Source organism: Cylas formicarius, unplaced genomic scaffold (genome assembly GCF_029955315.1).
Source record: "Cylas formicarius isolate icCylForm1 unplaced genomic scaffold, icCylForm1.1 PGA_scaffold_8__14_contigs__length_24414737, whole genome shotgun sequence".
NCBI lineage: Eukaryota > Metazoa > Arthropoda > Insecta > Coleoptera > Brentidae > Cylas > Cylas formicarius.
In genome coordinates this window covers 12,085,486-12,107,390 of record NW_026844361.1, presented here as the reverse complement: position 1 = coordinate 12,107,390, position 21,905 = coordinate 12,085,486, and the positions used below count along the sequence as shown (strand labels likewise).

Here is a 21,905-nt window from a genome sequence, read left to right as displayed (position 1 = left end):
TCTTTGACCAACACACTGGCGCAGTAGGAGCGGATATTTCGGTAATTTCGCGAATTTCTAATCAAACTCGTCAAATCCCAAATCAAAATCGATTTAACTATAAGCCAATGTTTAGACCATTCCAAGGGCCGCCACAGAATCAACCAAGACCTATTACTTACCGATTGCTAATCAAAGTGCAAATGAAACGTTAAAAAATTAAGCCGCTAGAAACCAAAATGTTCTAAAAAATAATCAACTGGAACCCATGGATACGAGCTCAGGAAATACACGTATTTGCACAATCTGTGAAAAGTAATCAGAGTATTCCTGATCAATCGACAACATAATTGAATTATATGAACAAAATTTTCAAGTGGATGCTTCTACCAACAACAATTCACCTGACAAATCAATACCAATCAATAAACGTAATTGATATAAACCACCACAAATTTGAATTACCATATATTTATAACCCAGAAATTAACTCATATTTTGTAATAGATACAGGTAGTTCTAGATCGTTAATACAAGGTATTACAAATTGCAGCATTTAAAATATTTAAAACAAACGAAGTTATAAAACTTTATCTCTTTAATTTTTCCGAAAAATACGATGGTTTAACAAAAAAGCGTTTAGAACCACAAAAACTGAAATACCAATGATTTTCGAAAACACACGAGAGTCCATACAAAATAATAGGTCAGAACCGTTTCAAAATTTCTCATATTCAGTAACTACACGGTATATCCCAAAATGTAATAAAAGTCCCTGTAAACCAATCTAATGGTTTAGGTATTTCGGACTATACTATCTTAGGTAGCGAAATAGAAATAGCCCGAGCTGTAGTAAATATTGAGAATAACTTCGCATTGACTATTGCTACTATATATATATATATATACTAATATTATAAAAACGAAAATTACAATTACTTCCAAAAACAGATTCCTATAAATCAATCCTTCCCATGGCCCGATTCCTGGTGATAAGTGAAAGTAAATACATTTTAACGAACATACCCTGTAAATAAATTAGTGAAAGGGAATTTATTTGCAATAATGGCAATCCAACGCAGATTGATAAATTATCGCCTTGTGAAGTTCAGCATCTCCATTTTAAACAAAATGTGTCAAACTGTAAACTTTTCCCAGTGTTAATGTCGTAACAATAAATTTCTAAAAGTACCGTATTTACTGGAATTGGTGCCAAACAAAGTTAGAAGGGACCCTTATAAAAATCTTTGAAGAATCTAAGATACGACATAAAAATATTGAACTCCTGTCAATAAACTTCACAGCCTTAGAAATGGAAAAACCGACGTCGAATAGTGAACCACTCGTCATAGACGATATTCAACTGGAAGACCTGACCACCCCTAGGCTACAGACTCACGAAATCAAAAAGCTAATTAACCCTATTAAAATAAGAGATGTCAGCATCTGGACAATAATCTATAATGTATTAATAATTATATTTTTCTGTTATGTTAGTTACAGGGTTATTGTCTTTAAAAATAAGGTCATTTACATATAGCTTAACGTTAAGATACTTTTGAGACGAAAAGTTTGGTTCTGTTCTTAACTTCAAACAGAAAACTCGCTTTTTGTTGTTATAAGTTGTTCCCGTTTTTAACAACAATAAAATTCTTTAAACAAATTAAAGTTTTTCAAAAAGTGTTTTTTTTTTACCAACACACGTAACTTACTCACTTACTTAACTTACTAGCAGCCTAATTACAAATATAATACAATATGTATGTTTAGCTAAGGGTCATTTCGAAACGGTAATACGCCACAAGTCCCCTTCTAATAAACATTTCTCAGTCGTTCCTTTCATCGTACAATTGCGACCCAGGTAACCACGCATGCAGTCTGGCGTCGTAACTATCCCAAAAGTGCCATCCCGTTTGTTTTTGTCCTTTTTTTTTAAAAGCGGAGTTCCCGTCGAACATCTGCCTGAACGGTACTTGCGTAACAATCATTCACAATCCAAAAACACCTGACGCGCAATGCCGAGATTATTAACCACAATGGTTTCGAGAGTTACCGTTGCCCACTTGTAATCGAATACGTTGTTTTTGTGGGATCATTTGCATCGTCTTCAAATCAGGTCAAGGCTAGTTTTTCGGAATTCAAATTCGGTAGTAGTCAAAGAACTTGCCCGATCAAAATTGTCAAAATGAAAATATTAGAAACGGAAGAAATTACCAATAAATAAGAACTGCATGACAACAGCCAATCAGCAAAAAAACATTTTGTTCACTAGAGTCTTGCCATCGTCCTTTTAAAACGGCGATAAGAATTTAACAAAATAAATAAGAACTAAAAGTTCACTACTATATTTACCAAAAAATGTCAATAAAAGCTTGACTAATGTTGTTGTGAGAATTTAAGTTTAATAATGTAGTTAACTTTAATTCATTTGAATGTTTCATTTTGTTAATCTCCATGGCTTCCAATAAACTTAATTTTCTACTTTTTGTGGCAGTATGTAAAATATCAAAATTGTTGTCAAAAATGCGTGTTTCTGTGTTTAAGTGTGTAGCATCATTAGAATCTGGACTATTGTTCTTATGTTCGTTAATGCGTTTCTTGAAGGATCTACCTGTTTCTTCAATATAAATTTTAGGACAAGATCCGCATTTCAGCCTGTAGACACCTGATTCTTGAGATTTCGGACATTTCGTTTTATTGTTTTTTAAAAATTTTCCTATTGTGTAGTTAGTTCTCAAAGCTATTTTTAAACCACATTTTTACAAATGTTTGGAAACTTTTTCACTGGGGTCTCCTATGTAATTGTTTTAAAGTGTTCGTGTTCCGTATTAGTTTTCGGATAAATAGAGTGTACTGTTGTCTAGATTTGTTTTTTATTTATAATTTTATTGATAATGGACGGATTGTAGCCGGTGTTCAGTGAAATTTGTTTAATGATATTAAGAGTGAAATGCAGCCATTTTGTGTGTATAAGGGTGATTTGAGCAGTTACGTTTGACTGTGTCTGTGTGTGAAGGTTTATGGATCAATTAGATTTAAATACTTCTCCATTATTAAACTTAAATTTTCACAACATTAATTAAGGTTTTATTGTCATATTACATTTGATAAAGACACGGTGTTGTCGAAACAATTGTCATACGAATATATATAACATATATATATTGAACTCCGACTGGAATCCTGCATCCGACTGGAATCCTGCAAAACCTGCATCCGACTGGAATCCTGCAGACGTTTCGCCAAAATCTCACTTGGCATCTTCAATGCTCGCGCTCCGAAAACACTTCGAACACTGGGAGGTTATCGGCGGTGCGTGCGGTGTTTATACTCTGCGCCGGAGATGGTAACGGTGCTGCTTGTGCGTGGGGGGAGGTGGCTCCGCCCCCTGAATTGTCGCGTTGTTAATTTCGCCCGATCGTAGTTGCGATGTCCCCGTTGGCTGCTGCGCATCGCTCTGCTGTTTGATTATCGTTCTCCACGTGTTGGATAAATGCAGAGCGTCGTCTCTCGTATTGAGGTGTCCGGACTTTTCTATTTCGATGGCCTCTCGTATAATCCTAGTCCTAAAATCAGGAATATTAGCTATTTGTTTGCAAGTGCCGAAATCAATTTTATGGCCTGTCTGATGTTGGTGCTGAAACAAAGCAGATGTTGTTTGTTTGTTTCTTATGGCTAAACGATGTTCCTCGAGCCTGGCTGAAATCCTTCTGTTGGTCTGTCCCACATACGTCAGGCTGCACGATCCGCACGCTACACTGTATACTCCTTGGTTTTCCAGAGTAATTTTTTGTTTTGGGTTCCTTAGTATAGCTCCGATGGTATGGTCAGGTTTGTATGCCGTTGATATGTCGTGTTTCCGTAATATTCGGCCGATTTTGTCAGTAACCCCCTTGATGTATGGCAGGACAGCGATCGATCTTCGTTGGGTCTCGTCCTGCACTCTCTGCTGCAGCTGTTGTTGTTTACTGATTGCCTTGCTGATGGTGCGCCTTTGGTATCCGTTTTGTCGAAGACAGGTACTAATTTTCTTCAGTTCTTTATCTCTGTTCCTCTCGTTTGTGAGCCTGAAGGACCGAGCAATTAATGTATTTGCCACTGCCTGTATCTGTGATGGGTGGTGATGAGATTTAGCGTTCAGATATCTATTAGTGTGTGTTGGTTTTCTATGGACAGTGTGTTCCAAGTGCCCAGCTTCGGTCCTTGTGATGTGCACATCTAAAAAGGCCAGACTGTTATCCTCTTCAAGTTCTATTGTAAATTGAATCCTTGGGTGAATGGAATTCAGATGATCTAGGAATTTCAAAAGCTCCTCCTTGCCAAAAGGCCATACAACAAATACGTCATCAACGTATCTTGTCCATAGTTTTGGCTTCAGATTTGCCTTCTCTAGTGCTTTCTTTTCGAAGTAAATCATGAAGAGGTTGGCAATCACAGGTGAGAGAGATGATCCCATTGCTGCTCCATCTATTTGTCGGTAAATTTTCCCGTTGTACATAAAGTAAGCGTTTTTCAGGCAATGTCTTGACAGATCCATTATGTATGGCGGAAGATCTTCGTTTTCTTCTATAAGCAAGAGTGCCTCTTCTACTGGAATACTCGGGTAGAGGGATTTGACATCGAAACTTGCCATAATGTCGTCCTTGTCCATCCTGAGAGAACCTAAAATCTGAGTGAAATATTCTGAGTTTTTAACATATGAATCTGCCTTTTCCACTATAGGCTGAAGTGCACTGGCCAGATGTTTTTCCAGCTTGCATAATGGTGAGTTAAAGGCGCTTACGATTGGACGCAGGGGAACCCCGTCCTTATGGATCTTTGGGAGCCCATAGAATTTTGGGCAACGACTCGATTTTTCCCTCGGAATAAGTTTCTTCTTTGTATCCTCGTTTATTGATGAATCGAGAATTTTGGACTTAGTTGTTTTTTCTAAATATGTCGTGGGATCTCTGGTGACTAGTTTGTATATTGGGTCGTTCAAAATATCCTCCAATTTTGCATTATAATCCGACGTATTCATGACGACAGTTGCATTTCCTTTGTCTGCTGGCATTATTAGAATGTTTTCGTTTTTGTTTAGATTCCTTAAGGCTTGCATTTCTTCTCTGCTTAAGTTTGGTTGCGGTGGTTTTGACTGTCTTAAGACTCTGGCGACATCTTGCCTAATCAACTCCGCATCTTGTTCGTCTACGGTGGAAAGACTTGCTTCGACGTTGGAATACGTGAGAATATCATACACCTTTACGGGAAGGAGACCTTTACAGCCACCAAGTGTTATGAAAAACTAAGACAAATAAGGGTTATTTCGCTGTGCAACTTGAATTTTCTTAAAAACTGCCGCAACCAGAACTTGCTGCCAACATTTACAAGGTTGTCTTATCACACACGCACTAGAAAGACACAAGCTATCCTGGACAAAGCTAGCAAGGCCCTACTTCAAGACCAGATCAGGCGGACCCGGTACGAAATTAGTGAGACTGAGCTACAACTTTTCAGACTCCACCTGAAACTGAGCAACAAGATCCATCAGTTGCTGTGGGACCGCATAGAATTATTAACATCATGGCGCACTGAGAAAGACAAGGACATCACGTCAAAAAAACTGTGGAAGAAATTAGAAATCCTTCAGTCAAATTCCAAAAAATCAGGACAAGTGCCAAATACAAACCGAAGCAGTACAGTTCATAATATTTCAGCATACCATCTTTCCGATACAGAAGTCAGCGTACTGAATAAAGGATTTAACTATGCAATAGCTCCAAAAAGAGTACCCGTCGAAGAGATCGTTTCCAACGTCGACGCAAGTCTTTCCACCGTAGACGAACAAGATGCGGAGTTGATTAGGCAAGATATCGCCAGAGTCTTAAGACAGTCAAAACCACCGCAACCAAACTTAAGCAGAGAAGAAATGCAAGCCTTAAGGAATCTAAACAAAAACGAAAACATTCTAATAATGCCAGCAGACAAAGGAAATGCAACTGTCGTCATGAATACGTCGGATTATAATGCAAAATTGGAGGATATTTTGAACGACCCAATATACAAACTAGTCACCAGAGATCCCACGACATATTTAGAAAAAACAACTAAGTCCAAAATTCTCGATTCATCAATAAACGAGGATACAAAGAAGAAACTTATTCCGAGGGAAAAATCGAGTCGTTGCCCAAAATTCTATGGGCTCCCAAAGATCCATAAGGACGGGGTTCCCCTGCGTTCAATCGTAAGCGCCTTTAATTCACCATTATGCAAGCTGGAAAAACATCTGGCCAGTGCACTTCAGCCTATAGTGGAAAAGGCAGATTCATATGTTAAAAACTCAGAACATTTCACTCAGATTTTAGGTTCTCTCAGGATGGACAAGGACGACATTATGGCAAGTTTCGATGTCAAATCCCTCTACCCGAGTATTCCAGTAGAAGAGGCACTCTTGCTTATAGAAGAAAACGAAGATCTTCCGCCATACATAATGGATCTGTCAAGACATTGCCTGAAAAACGCTTACTTTATGTACAACGGGAAAATTTACCGACAAATAGATGGAGCAGCAATGGGATCATCTCTCTCACCTGTGATTGCCAACCTCTTCATGATTTACTTCGAAAAGAAAGCAATAGAGAAGGAAAATCTGAAGCCAAAACTATGGACAAGATACGTTGATGACGTATTTGTTGTATGGCCTTTTGGCAAGGAGGAGCTTTTGAAATTCCTAGATCATCTGAATTACATTCACCCAAGGATTCAATTTACAATAGAACTTGAAGAGGATAACAGTCTGCCCTTTTCAGATGTGCACATCACAAGGACCGAAGCTGGGCACTTGGAACACACTGTCTATAGAAAACCAACACACACTAATAGATATCTGAACGCTAAATCTCATCACCACCCATCACAGATACAGGCAGTGGCAAATACATTAATTGCTCGGTCCTTCAGGCTCACATACGAGAGGAACAGAGATAAAGAACTGAAGAAAATTAGTTCCTGTCTTCGACAAAACGGATACCAAAGGCGCACCATCAGCAAGGCAATCAGTAAACAACAACAGCTGCAGCAGAGAGTGAAGGACGAGACCCAACGAAGATCGATCGCTGTCCTGCCATACATCAAGGGGGTTACTGACAAAATCGGCCGAATATTACGGAAACACGACATATCAACGGCATACAAACCTGACCATACCATCGGAGCTATACTAAGGAACCCAAAACAAAAAATTACTATGGAAAACCAAGGAGTATACAGTGTAGCGTGCGGATCGTGCAGCCTGACGTATGTGGGACAGACCAACAGAAGGATTTCAGCCAGGCTCGAGGAACATCGTTTAGCCATAAGAAACAAACAAACAACATCTGCTTTGTTTCAGCACCAACATCAGACAGGCCATAAAATTGATTTCGGCACCTGCAAACAAATAGCTAATATTAGCTGATTTTAGGACTAGGATTATACGAGAGGCCATCGAAATAGAAAAGTCCGGACACCTCAATACGAGAGACGACGCTCTGCATTTATCCAACACGTGGAGAACGATAATCAAACAGCAGAGCGATGCGCAGCAGCCAACGGGGACATCGCAACTACGATCGGGCGAAATTAACAACGCGACAATTCAGGGGGCGGAGCCACCTCCCCCCACGCACAAGCAGCACCGTTACCATCTCCGGCGCAGAGTATAAACACCGCACGCACCACCGATAACCTCCCAGTGTTCGAAGTGTTTTCGGAGCGCGAGCATTGAAGATACCAAGTGAGATTTTGGCGAAACGTCTGCAGGATTCCAGTCGGATGCAAGTTTTGCAGGATTCCATATATATATATATATATATATATATATATATATATATATATATATATATATATATATATATATATATATATATATATATATATATATATATATATATATATATATATATATATATATATATATATATATATATATATATATATATATATATATATATATATATATATATATATATATATATATATATATATATATATATATATATACATGTTTGGTTGTTCTTCTGGTAAATAAAAATGCTTTATAAGTGGTAGCAACATCGAGGACTTTGCTATTATAACTTTCAATAAAAATAAGTGACCGAAAATCTCTATTTCAAATTTTGAATTTCCGATTATTTTAAAATAAAAACTCGGAATTCAAATTCATCGGGACTACGCAAGTCAAACAATATTTTTTTCTTTACAAACCTCGATGTTTGGGAAGCCAGGAATGTGCCTAAAGATGACATGCCTGAGAAACACTTATTTATTTTATTTATTACTACAACAATTAATTTGCAAGTCAACTGTGAAAAGTTCTATTCAACTACTAGGGAAACCTAAATTAGACAATTCCAGAATTATTACTGTCTAGCCTTAGCCAAGTTAGGCAACAAAAATTTGTCCAATAAAATTTTTCAAAGAAACTTCCACAGGCTACTGTAATACCCTTTACAAAACTTCTCTCCGATTACTCTGTACATTGACCTTTTTGTTACGTTGTAGAGACCATAACGTTATCTCCAATTTTCTTAAAGTATCCTATCACGTCAAAACCTCATCCGCTTATAAAATTCGTCGAAAATCTAGTTTCGCTTAAGTTTATTAATAAATAAAAATTCGAGAGTCTATGGAAATCTATAAACAACCTAACAATGTTAACCGCGACTCAGGTCTCTAACTGTCACCAATATGGGAATCAATCATTCGTGACGGTGTTTATGGTCTCATTTAACTTCCCCCCCCCCCGCAAATGTTGGTGATATTCTGATTTTTTTTCCTTTGATTCTCTACCATCAGCTCGTTTCACTTGAGATAGATCCGAGTTCCCTGACGATAATTTTTCTTGGCTTAGCTTAGCCGTAGCGGTCTTTCCTTACTTCAGACGCTGTGTTATTAAAATAGTGAAAGGAAAATGAGATTATAAAACGGTCGTAATCATAGAAATTTGCAAATAATTGATATTTAGAAGTAAGAATATTAAATAAATTTACAAATATATGATTCACAAAATCCATCAATTCCTCTAATTATCCGGGAAACGGAACTGCAGGCAATTTAGGATTGATTAAAGTTTAACCCTAAAAGTATGTAAAAACGAACGAAAACAAAAAAAAAAAAAACAATTTCCGTATCCAGACGAAAATAAGAGCTGAGCTAATATTAGATTTTGAATTAACAACAGAAGTGATATTAACCGTATTACCCATCAACCTGTAAGTAATGTTTGTATTTTGTTTTAAAACAAACGACATTCAAACATTTAAATTTTCTACTGTAAATAGTATATAGGGTGATCTCTAATTTATTGTCAATAATTAACTGTGCGATATTGTATATATTATTATAAATGGTTTGTACTTTTATGTATGGGGCATCTTAACACTGTGGAGGAGTTGAAGGATCGTATAAGAGCTTAATTATTAATTAAGCTCTTAATTAATTAATTAGTTCGCATCTGAAACTAACAAAAAAATAACCTGAGTGCGAAAGATTATTAAAAATAATAAAACAAACTTAATATTAATTAATATTACCAGAAAACACACATAACAGATATATATATATATATATATATATATATATATATATATATATATATATATATATATATATATATATATATATATATATATATATATATATATATATATATATATATATATATATATATGTAATGGCATAAAATGTGGAACTGAGTTTAGGTTGGTAGTAAGGGTATAGTAGTTATTTCAATCACTAGTACTGATTATTCCGATCGTGCAATGGATACGCAAGGACAGAGACACGCAAATAACCACACCGACAGTCTGCCCCTCAAGTGGTTGCCTAGTACTTACAAAAATTTTATAGGGTAGCTTAAAAAAAAATGCGTCTTACAGATGTTATGTTGTTTTATTAAAACTGTGAAAATATAAAAAAAAACAGTTTTTCTGGTAACTATTTCGTTTTAGATGGATATTTTATTATTCACAAAAAATAATTTGACCAGTGCAGTGGCGACCAAACTCACCAAAATATTCTTTGTTCATAGGCACATGACATTTACATTCAGTTGTGAGCATCGAAAAGGATTTTATTCTTAGGCAAAACCGTATGTACCGAGTGGTCCAAATTCGAGGGGCCTCTATGGCATTTGCAGCATAGTTAGCCCAAAACTAGTATGCATGTTAAGGGCTCGATTTTCGAAAGAAGTCAAAAACGAAAAACCGCATCGTGATGTGTGAAGACGTTTTTAAGCTACAGGGTGATTCTTAAAAATGTGTGCATCTAAAAACCCTTTATAACTTTTTTATTTTTATTAAATAGTTTAAAAGATATTTGCAATTTTTGATATTTACCATAGTAGGTGCTGTGTAAATAAAATGTTATTGTTTTTTTTTCATAGAAAATCAAAATCAAAACCTCACACTTTAGCTTCAAGTTTACAATAATTACCAACCTTCAAATAATATACGGAAATAAAATTATTAATTATCATGTTGAAAATAAAGTATAGTAAAGTATAGCTTATTATTTTGCTGCTCTTCTAGAATTTGTTAGCATCTTTCGACATTAAAATTTCCATAAAAAATATATATCCCCATAATTTGTCCTCTGTAGATACCTACCCAACTGAACCTTCCCTGATTCGCATGTTCCATCATAATATGGGAATTTTGCTCTTTCCAGTAATAGTTATATCCATCACTAGAAATCGTTGCCTCATCCGAACAAATACCTTTCCTGGCAAAATCGGAATCTTCTTGTCGTTTATTTAGGTACCACCTGCAAAGTGCAAGTACAATATTTTTTAAGCACCCGCACGACATTGCTGCGTGGAATTCCACTGTTTCTCTCCATAGCGATGGTGGAAATATTATGGTTAATTTCTATTTCCCCCAGAACCGTTAGTTCTTCCAACTCTCTGTCTGTGGCTAGGATCAGTATTCTTGTAGATGACGTTCTATCTTCAAAAATATTTTTGAGCTAGGTTGACGCATTTCCGGATATCTCTGGAAATATAGATTTAAAGCCGTCTGTCACTTGGGCTTGTGTATCATGGCAATTGTTTTTATCTGACCATGACTGCCTAGCCTACTATGGTAATTATTAAAAATTGCAGAATGTCACTTCGTTTGACAGGAAATTTTATTAGAAAACTAATTTAAAATTTAAAAAAAAATGGAGTATTCAATTAAAAAAAAATAACTTTGTGTTATATCTCGAGAACTAAAGGCTTTGAGACAAAATCGGCGAAACAGTTAGATTTGCCCTTGAAAAAATATTGAAAAAATGCTTTTAATAAAAATCCCTGAAGCCCTGAAGAAGTCAAGTTTTATAAAAAAAAAGTATCACAGTAACCCGTGGAAGTTTTTTTGGCGCAGTTTTTAGCATTTTGCCAGCACATTAGTTTTTAATTGATAAACTCCGGACAAATACAGTTTCGGTTAAACTCTAAAGAAGCCAACAGGATGATTGGCGAAACGTCAGCAATTTCGACTCAGCAAAAACCGACGCAGGAGGAATCCAGAAGTTTTGTAAAAAGCAAAAAATAAAAAGAATTGCAAATGACACCGTAGGCTCCCCCGACGGGAATCTAACCCACAACCTCCGGAAGTTCGAGTTGGCAGGTCAGCGCCTTCCCAACCGTGCCATCCTCGCCCCGTGGAATTTTTCTTGAAAAATTAATAAGTCCTTCCGTTCAATTTTATTGCGTTTTATCGTTACAGCAACTGGTTGCCCGCCGCACACCGTATAAATCGCAGAACCGATCTTAAATAAACAATTTTGCAGAATTGACCTCCTTCGTGACGTAAATAATAAACGTCCATTTACTTTCGTTTACCCCAAACGAAAAAATAGACCAATCGGCTTAGCGGTATTAATTTGCCGAGAATTTAATTCATTACGAATTCAAACTTTTCGATTTTTCTAGCCAACTATGTTAAGCACGCTCCAAGTAATAATTACACGCTTTGCCTTGCAAATGTGTTACCGTCTGATTTTTTCATAACGGTTACGAAACCATAACGCCGCTTGGTTCGGTTCGGTACGCGTAACCATATATTTAAGCGAAATGAAAAACAAAATGTGTAAATGGGGTATCAGTGTTCCATTCGTACGGGGTTATGATTGAGTAAATGCAAAAGATTCTGTTTTGAGAACCTCGGTTAATTTGATATTTCTTTTTTTATATTGTTACCACTTGGTTTCAAAATATATAAGCTAGGATGTGTGGATGTGTTCCTTGGCGCCTTGTTTCACTGTAATTGTATTTAATAATAATAGTAATTAGTTGACCTACATATGCGTCAGTGTTAGAATTATAGTTACCTCCCGGCAATGTATCTGAATTAGTTATTCAAAATTGTTCAACGTTACATTAGATTAGACCGTCAACAGAAGTGTAGTCTGTTGTAGTAGTTTTTTTTTGTTTATTTAGGTGGAGGAAGACGCAGTATGTTCCAAGAGTTGCGCTTTTTTGTAACTGAATTCAAAAGAAAAATCATTTTCTAACAAATGTACAGGTTTTTGAATTTATCGAGGTTAGTATCGGGAATATTTTTTAATAGATTGTTTTGAAAGTAATTTTCAAAAAGTGCGGCACTTGTAACCTCATGACAATCCAAGCTAAAATTCTTAACATTCTTCGAAGACAACAGCAAACAGTTTGAGGCAAACCTGCCTTCTCACACAGCGACAGTTTTTAGTATAACCACATGCATTATTTGGACACAATGTCGTGGGTATCGAACCATGTTTCATCAATGTAAATTATGAATCTGAATATGTATATTGGCATCACATTTTTCCATCCGTGAATCAATACGTAAATATATATATATATATATATATATATATATATATATATATATATATATATATATATATATATATATATATATATATATATATATATATATATATATATATATATATTTGTCAAGAATCTCTACTACATTTTCATAAACCCAAACATACGTTTTACCATTGAATTGGAAACTAATAAAAACCTTCCCTTCTTAGATATTCTTATTAATAGAAAAAAAAACCTACGCTCACAGACAGATATTAATAAGAACATCAAAGAAGGGAAGGTTTTTATTAGTTTCTAATTCAATGGTAAAACGTATGTTTGGGTTATGAATGGCTATGAAAATCTGGTAGGAATTCTTGACCATCAAGCCAAGTAACAAAAGACCGCTTTTTTCTTATCTATTTATATTTATTCAAGTAGGCTTGTGGAGAGGGTAAGAAATTATGGGATTAAAGGGAAATGGTTCTTTTTCATCATTTAAAATAACGTTAATATTTCTAATTTTTGAGGTTTTTCGCTTGCTCTTTGCACCATAATAAGAATTCAATAAGAATACCAGAAGATATGACTTTTGACCCAACTTTTAGCAATCATCTTAATTTTAATTTTTATTTAAATAGTAAATATGAAATTAACAACCTTTTTTATGATGTGCGGAATTGTTTTTACGGTATAATTGTATATTTTACATTCGTAACTGCTACTTAATTAATCGTTTGCTAATGAGAAAATGCTCTCCACTAAACATTGCAAAATGTTTTCTTGAGTTTTATTAGCCCTATGAGAACCAACTAAAGCCAGTTTACGTGCAAGCTTAGACTTATTTTTAAACTAACCAAATACTTTCCAAAGATTTGCTGGTTCGTCGAGCACACAGTTTTCCTTGCTTTCTGACCATCGAATCAGATTTAAAACAAAACCCATGGTGAATGCGATTACTACGCAAATTAGTTTTAATTTCGCTTTCTTATATCCGATTGTTAATTCGCAAGAAGATCGGTTTAAACCCACTTACGAACGAGCGTAACGAACAGGTCAAATTAGTGAGGGCAATTAATCTGCATCTAGATGAAGATGAATCTTGAAAATTCGATAAGGAATTGTTTCAGTGATATTGCAAGGAAGTTTCCAAAACAAAACATAAAATCCTAAAAAGATAAATAATCAACTGTTCTTATTAAAAAAAAACGCTACCTAATACTATTATTCTTTTAACAAAATTGACTGTTAATAAATTAATTAAGGTGAAATTAATTTATTGAACTCTAAAATATGGCGTAAACATAAATACCGTCTAAAACAGGAAGCATCCAAAAAAACCTGATTGGAACAGAAGTTCAAATTCGAAATGAAGATTATTCGCAATCTAGAAAGATTACGGAGAACATACATCAGATATATTGAAGAAAATGGGGGACCAGTTGAACAATTCCAATAGCAAAACTACTGTTTCAGTTTCAGTCAAGCCCTGAAGAAATCAACAGGATGATTGGCGAAACGTTAGCTTAATGAAAACAGACTCAGCAGGAATCCAAAAGTTTTGTAAAATGTGGAAGTTTTTTTTAAATTAATTAATTGCAAAAATAATTACCTACCTAAATTATAAGTTCCAGAATATTTTTTAATGGCTAGGCCTGTATGTTTGTTGAAGTTTTTCATAGACTCGATGAAAGTTGAAGCTTCCAATCGGAGGTTAGTTACACGCAGTGCCCTTTTAGAGAATTTGTTTGATTTAAGAACCCAAGATGTAAATTATAAATTCTAGAATTTTTTTGAATGTTGCTTTTATGGCAAAAACTGTTGCATTCGGGTATGGCACATGTTATACAGAAAATGTGCATAATCTATTTAAGAAAATATTTTTACGAAATTATATATTTTCACAAGACAATTGTTTCAACAAATGTTTTAACTGGGTTGTTCTAAGGGCAAGGGAGTACCTGTACGCTATTTATCTTATAGGTAAGTTTGAAAATAATCTTTTTTTTATTATTATTATATTTAATATTTTGTATATTAATAATGATTCTATGTATAAATGTAATGATATTGAACGTAATAAATTTCCACTTTGTACTGTTTCAGGAATTGTTCGAGGAAAAAAATTAAAAACATATAGCGCTTGTTAGTTTAGGTAGATAAAATTTTAGGACGGCCCTGGACTGGTTGCGGGTAAGGGGCTGCGGTTTTGGAGTAATAATCACTAGGCAAAATTAATCACGTGTCGGTTGTAAAAGCACTATATTTCTGGTCGAAGTATACTCTGTCTACCGCCTAACTGTATTAGCGAAGCAATGTGGCGTCTCAATTCCTAATTTACGACTTATAATAAGAGACTATCGGAAATCTGAATTTACGTTGCCGTGATTATTCCCTTAAGCTCCACCTTTCGAGATTAAAATCGGCAGCTCGTAAAACTAACAATTAACGAAGCTCTGATAAAGCAGAAAGCGTGATATATATAACGTGCACGGTTAAGGTACAAATTATATTTTTTAGCCAAAGATTTCGGACACCAAGTGGCACTAAAAACTGTAATTTTCCCGTAATCAAGATAATTTCTCTTTGAAAAACGATGCTCACAATTTTTTCTACTTACCTAAATTTGTGTGTAACTGTTACACACATTCGGTGGCAACCATAGTATACAGAATATGCGGGTTCGCCACTTGTTCAATTTTGTATGGGTTTAGTTTTACCGTTGCTGTTTTTTTGTTTCTAAATGTCCTAAAAAAATCAACTTAAACATTACCCTCAGTCTTGGCTTTCAATTTTGATTTGACTGAGTTAAAGATCATAAAGGTCATCAAAACTTTTAGTATAGTGAAGAGATCGTACGTGTGAATCCGACAATACAAATCATAGGGAGTATTTAATACCTAAAAAGGTATTGTAAATTTTATATTTAACATTGTTTTTTAAGAACTTTCCACATTTAATTTTTTGTTTTTGAAATTTTCTATGTGGCTACTCGATTGAATCAACCTTGTTCATTACCACAGTTTGATATCGTTTTAATTTTTTTTTTGGTTTCTTTGTAATATTTTGTTAAGTCACTGTAGACCAAATGAGTAAGCTGGCTCTGGTATAGATCCCTGAGGCACTCCGCACACCTCTGAACTTACTCAAGAGTATCTCACGACTAACAACAGATTTATAATTTATATTTGTTTTTAAGGTATAAGAGTTTGTTTTCTGTTATTTAATGTGCTTTTAAGACTTTAAATGTTATGATGACATTTTAATATCTATTGTTCGTTGTAATTTGCCTATAAAAGAACAACCAAATAACCTCAATGTCTTTTTTCGTGTTGTTATGACTTTGGTTTGTTTTATGCGCTCAGTACTTAAAATTATTATTGATTACTTACATAACAAGATTTTAGAAAGACCATTTCTTTTGTATTACCTCGGTCTTTTGTTCTAGGTGATTAAAAATATAAAATATATATTATCGTTCATCCAAATATAGTTTTTTTCGCTATTAAGACAATAAATTTATAAAGCATATGTTTATAAGAGCATCGGCGGCGCCGCTGGCTTCAATATCAATTTCCAATTCTAGGTTATTCCATGCGAATGGGACGAAGATATACGGGCAGATTAAAAGTGGACATTATGGTTACCGTAATGGGAAGCAAATTGCTTTTATTGTTTTCGAAATCGAATTGACTGGTAGGAAAGCAGATACGTAACAAACTAGAGCGTCGATGGGGATCGCAAAACGCGAGATAAGGCGAGTATCGAGAGATCTACATCGCTTTTATCGCTCGCTCGCAGCTAAACGTCCGAGCCCATTTTTGTATTTCGAAAAGAAGCGCTTTAATTAATTCGTTTCGTTCAGTAAAGAAAAGAGATTTCGTACGGTACTCTCGTAGCCCAACTTACCAACTGAGACGCGATCGCGACTTTGACCGTATACACGCTTTTAATTTTGTTACAATAAATGATGATAAATTCATTACGCCAATATTCCAATGTATACGAAGCGTGTTCAAAAATCACAATCACAAAAGTCAAATTCCTTTTTGAACACACCTTGTATATATCAATTAATATATAATACATAAAAATTATATTAATTCATGTGTTCTTCAGAACTTATTTAGGGTTACATATTGAAATACAGATTTTTTTAAAGAAATTGTCCATTGGCTCTTTTCACAATCTATACACACACACTATTATTTATTTATTTGGACTTTTAAGAGAATTCTTTGGTGTTTTCAACTTTATTTACATTTTTCGTTGAGGTCAAACCTACTGGTTTATTAAATCAAACGCTTTGCCCCTATTTACACCCACGAAACATGGAAATTCTATCTGCCAAATTTCTGAAAATCTCTTGGGTGGCACACAACATATATCACTCCTACCTGCAACATATCTATTTTTGAAACTTTGCGATTTAATTTCACAGTTCTTTCTGCCTAAAACTATTGCTATAATACTGACGAAACCGATAACCAACAAGTAAGTAATTGACAATTTTGGAGAAAATAACCGTCAAATTTTAAAGAAAAGGTAAATAATAATTAAAACCTAACACTGCAAATTAATTTATCTTATTTTTAATCATTATTATGGAGCAATATATTTTCAAAAATATGCTCTTTTACTCGGACACACGTTATTGGTGTATTTTCTTGGACGTTCCCTAGCATAAAAGGAGTTCATATGGTGTTGTATGGTACATACATTACACCAATTATTTCAGTTTTAGCAAAATTTTTACTTATTTTTGTAAATTTAATTATATCACAAAAAATTGTTCAGATATACAGGGTATTCCTTGCAAAAAACGCATTTTCCACCACCTTTGTATCTCTTAGGCAAGTGATTAATTTTGACCAACCTTGTATGATACAGAACTAATTTCGATATTAAGAAATAACGTACAGTATCTCCTCAAGATTAGTCCAAAATTTAAACTTCCTACTGGCTCCAGTGTCGTAGTATAAAAATTTAATTATTTCGGTCGCTAAAGGTAGCTACGACAGCAATCAGACTGCCGTGCTATAATATCTGGGGTGCCTCAAGGCTCCTTTCTGGGGCCAATTTTCTGTATATATACGTCCGCGTTTTTCAGTTTTTTACAGAGTTGCAAAACCCAAATGTGTGCAGAGTTTATTGTTCATTTTCGGGAGATAGAATTTTGGAAAGCTGTCAAATCATAAATAATAATCTAGAAATCATTAACACGGTATCCCTAGATCATTCACTCTATCTAAATCCAAAAAAATCTATAGCAATGTTCTTTGGTAGGACCGTGGATTATCTCAACTAGTTGAAATAGAAATATCGAACGTGTGCATTCCTTTGAAAACGGAGGCAAAAAACTGTCGGCTTATGCTCGACAATAAGCTAAGATTTAATGGTCACGTTACACAATGTATTAAAAAAATCATTGCCCACTTAAAATGCTTATATGGTTCTAAAAATATTTTAAATCAATCACTAAAAAAGGTCCTGTGTGATTCGATAGTTTTATCTTCTATTAACCACTATGATGTCGTCTATGGCCCGTTTCTGACAGCGGCTGCCTCAGAACGGATTCAAAAAATCCAGAAATACTGTCTAAGATTCATTTTTGGAATTAAACGCGGCAGGCCTGTTAATCATAAACTGAAGGAAGTCCGATGGTTTAATATGAAAAATCGACGATATCTCCATAAATGTAATTTGTATCACAAAAGATTGATAAGATTGAAGTCTCCACGCTATATTTCCAAAAAAATCAGCTTTCGCACGGACGTTCACAATTTAAATTTAAGATTTAAAGCCCTGCTCACCTCTCCACGTCATACCTCTAGAATTTTTGAAAGATCCTTTACATATGACATGGCTAAAACATAGAATGCATTGGATCAGTCTTTTAAATTACTAAACAATAGCTTTTCCACATAGCTGCGTGAAGTATTATTATAATTAAATATTTAAGTAATGTCTACTGTATTTCCAAAGTGTAAGTCTCTCAATTTGCACAGATCGTACTAGGTTTTTATTTTTTTTATGTGTATTTTTCCTGCGTAGCGCTGCTACCTACCACAAAGTATTAACGGATCGGAAAGTGCAATAATATACGTGGTGTCCCATTTAAACTTTCAATGTTGATACTACTTTTTCTAAGAAGCTTATGGAACTAACCATTATTACTAACTAACTAACTAACTATTATTACTTTATTGTTATCGAATACCAAAAAATACTAGAACTGTTTCGAAAACAGAAAAAAAGTATGCGCCGTACCTCACTCAGTCTACTTATCGCAATAAATATGTAAATGGGAAGCAGCAGAAAGAAGCGAATCCACGTAGAAATCCATCGGGTTGTGACGAAAATCGTGAAGAATACGGTACGCAGTTAAGGCTCGACTATTACGATATTTTTAAAGCAGCTTTTCGGTTCCGCAACTGTACTTTTGGTTAATTTATTCCGGCGTTGCATCCGTGGTCTCGACTTTTAAATTCGCCTTCACGGAACAATTCGATACCGTTTAAATCGAATTATACTATTATTTATCCACGAAAACGTTAATTTTCAGGATCTTTTTTTTACCCATAATCGACACACTCTGTACATAATCAATAAAATGCCCGAAGCAAAAGTTATAGCCCTGGATCCCCCACGTTTCCCGGTGTATGAATTTATCCGGTAGAATAAATGGTTTTCGAGAAAATACTCGTTTTTTGACATCATGCAGTAATAGTAAATGAGTGCGATATAGCGACAGTTACATGGACTTTTTCAAATTTCTCGCGAAGCATCTGCGTTAGACGGTAACCCTAAATAGAAAAATTGTAACCAAATAGCCATATTTTTCACGAATTTCGATTTACGCCTAATAATGTATTCTGGAAAAGAACAATTTTCAGGGTCTTTTATGTTTTTGTCTATAACGGAAAAACGCTGTATATAATCGAAAAAATGCCTGAAATAAAAGTTATGGCCCCGGATCTTCCGCGTGGACTACAAATCTACAGAGAAACGGAGAACGCATAAACGAGAACAGAAAAAAAATTTTTTTTGCAAGCCGCACATTTCTATAGGAAAATACGAATTAATGAGGAGCTCAATAAATTTTTATTCTGGCTCAACGAATAATTATTTCACAAAATTTACGTTTTCTTAGTTTTGCTTAAGTTCGTTTGAAGGTATTTATCGAAAAAAAAACGAAATTTTTTATTTAAAGAGATATAAAAAAGTACGTTGTTTCGTAGTACGTTGTTACTGGAAAAATCCGGATGGACAAAAATCTACAGCAACAGTATCTTCAATGATCTTCAATAGATCTCTTTTGTACAAAAATTATTATTACTTTCTTCTGAATGTTGCGTATAATAAATTATCTTTTGAATTGGTTTTATTTACTATCAGTACTTTAGCCATTACTTAGTTTTTGTTTTGAAAAATACTTTTGTTTTTATTAAAATCAGCATGAAAAAAAAAAGCTCAATTGGACTGCATGAAACTGCCAAACACTTCTGTATTACTGGATTGTTACTTTCTGAATTTGCAATCAAAATGTTTGATACGTCGTCTTTTTTTAAAATAATAATATATATTTAAAACTATTAGCTATCGGTATGTACTATTATTAATAAAAAACGGTTTCATTTTTTAAAAAAAATTGTTTTATTCGTCGCACTTGTTTGAACCACCCTGAAGTGAAGTATCTACATCAATTTCCATTTTATACGTCATAACTAATATCAAACTAAAATGTTGTATAGAGTTCCAGCGCGCAAAATATCTTTAATTTGTTCATTTAGTAGTTTTTGAAAATGTTTAGTTTTAAACATAAAGGAGAGTTAAAACAGAAGGAGGCCGTTTAAATGAACAAAATGAAATATTTTCAGCCCGAGTTTCTTTAAATATAGCCAATAAATAAAGGTAGCAACGAATGGTTCAGAGTGTAGAAATATTTAATGATAATAAATATTGGTAATAATAATAATAATATCTTTAAAAATAAGACACGCTATCTGTTTAATAAAATCTCCTTCAGAGCACACACAATTAAATTCGCCCTTTTAAAGCTCAAGTTGAGTGGGGAAACCTCGATTTACGTCGTAATAAAGCAACCTCGAATCACGTCCGTCAGAGTATCGCGACGAAGATAATAATAGGAAATTTCTAGCTAATATTCATCTCCAGTAGGTACTCACCTGTAATGGTAGGTCTCGTGAAAATCGAATCCACCTTCGAACGGCGTTTATCTCCCCATATTCCTCAACACGACACTTACTTATAAGCCACATAGAAAGTTTTTTATAAAAATAAAGTTAATAATAGCGAAAAAAAAAATGGATTTTTGTTGCACTGTCTCTAGTTTTCACCTGATCGATGTGGCCCTCCGTGGAAAAAAATTATAAATTTCGCGCTAAAAATATATTTCGTTTACGCTTCGTGGTACCACCGCGCGTGTGTCACCGACAATAGAGAAACTCGTGCGGTACCAACGAAAATCGTCGGGTTCGCTACTGACTGCTTCTTTCTTCGGCAACCTGGACAAGTGGTACCCCCTTCTCATTGTGGTACCCGCAAACGAGCTTCGGCTGCGGTACTGTATTGTACAAAAATGGTCACGTTTTTTTTTTTTTGATCGGTCAATACGCGGGTTTTACAGTTTCGCGTCGTACTAACTGCTTGACAATGTCAGCAGAAATTCTCATTGTTATGGTGCGTTTTTATCTGCTAGTAGGCATTTTTGGGTTAACAAATCCAACATGTGTCCTATTAAATTTTCTAAAAAATAACATATTAAATAAAATTACTCGTCATGATAGACAGTTTTTTTCAAAATTCTATGATAGGTGTGGGATACCAATCCAAATATCTATAGAATGTGAACGTCTCGTATGGAATTTTCGCTAATCGAATTATAGGACTATTTTTCTTTAATTCCAAAGTCAATGAATTAGAATTATTTTAGTTTTATGCGAATGGCCAGTTTGTTTCCGTGACTAGCAAGATCGCCAGACCTTACTGTAGTGCAATTTTATTCTTCATTAAACTTGCCCTACCACCGCTGAAAATACGGTTGATCGTATCGAAAATGCTGTGTGCAACCTGGGAAGAGCTGAAATTAGTACAGCCGTATTAAATACGC

General features: G+C 34.6%; 1 protein-coding gene across 2 annotated transcripts in view; it reads right to left on the bottom strand.

Moving 5' to 3' along the window:
• LOC132706108 (uncharacterized) overlaps positions 1 to 21,261 on the bottom strand; it is a 70,386-nt gene extending 49,125 nt beyond the window's left edge. For both annotated transcript variants that reach the window (XM_060677219.1, XM_060677220.1), the window contains exon 1: positions 20,962 to 21,261. The gene's annotated coding sequence lies outside the window, so the exon portion shown is untranslated. The remainder of the gene's footprint in view (positions 1 to 20,961) is intronic.
• Positions 21,262 to 21,905: the final 644 nt, after the last annotated feature.